Below are 876 nucleotides of genomic sequence, written 5' to 3' on the forward strand. Positions count from 1 at the left end.
GCAGAGTGGCTGGTGGGTTTGAACCACCCACCCTTTGGTTCAGAGTCACATGCTTTAACCACTGAGCCACCAGAGCTCCTTGGCCAATACAAGCAAAGGGGATTCTGGGAACGTAGAAAGACTTAGTGATGTGCTCCCGTAAAGATCAAGGTTGGGAAAACTCTATGGGGCAACTCCACTTGGTCACATGGGGTTGCCATGAGTTGCAATCAGCCTGGTGGCACCTGCCAAGATGCAATGGAGTCCCTGGGGGTACAAACACTTAACAAGCTTGGCGAACTGCAGAGCCAAGGTAGCTTCATCCAGTCGAGGCCACCCAGAGCCCCTGGGAGAAAGTTCTGGCAACCAACTTCTAAAACCTCAGCCCCCAAGAACTCAATGGAGCCTGGGTCTACACAGACACAGGTGGGGTCAGCTTGAGTCAGACGGGCCTTGACAGTAACTGGTCCTGATTTAAACATAGTATGAAAACGGAGGGAAAATTAAAAACATACACAGGAGAGAAAAGATGACCACCCCTCGCCCCAGCATTATTCACACCCTGTGCTGAAACAGAAGAGTCTCCAAGTATCTAAATGACAAACCTGCAATGGTTTTCACCCAGACACCACAAACTTCCAATGCCCAGATAAAGGTTCGCTCAAGCACACCTGAGACGTATGCATTTCACATGAACCGAGTGCAGGAGGGTCTGGGTCCCCTATGGACATCTTAAAAACAGAAGTTTTGCAAACCCTCAGAAACATCTGCTTGTTCCCGATACACGGAACCAAAATCCAAATGTCACAGACATGCGCTACAAGACTCGGTAGAGGTCCCACTTCCACCAGAGCTGCAAATATGTGAGCGGGGGGGCTCTGCAAATATGAGAGCAGG

The sequence above is a fragment of the Orycteropus afer genome, unplaced genomic scaffold (genome assembly GCF_000298275.1).
Source record: "Orycteropus afer afer isolate SDZICR_OR568_19922 unplaced genomic scaffold, OryAfe1.0 scaffold00048, whole genome shotgun sequence".
NCBI lineage: Eukaryota > Metazoa > Chordata > Mammalia > Tubulidentata > Orycteropodidae > Orycteropus > Orycteropus afer.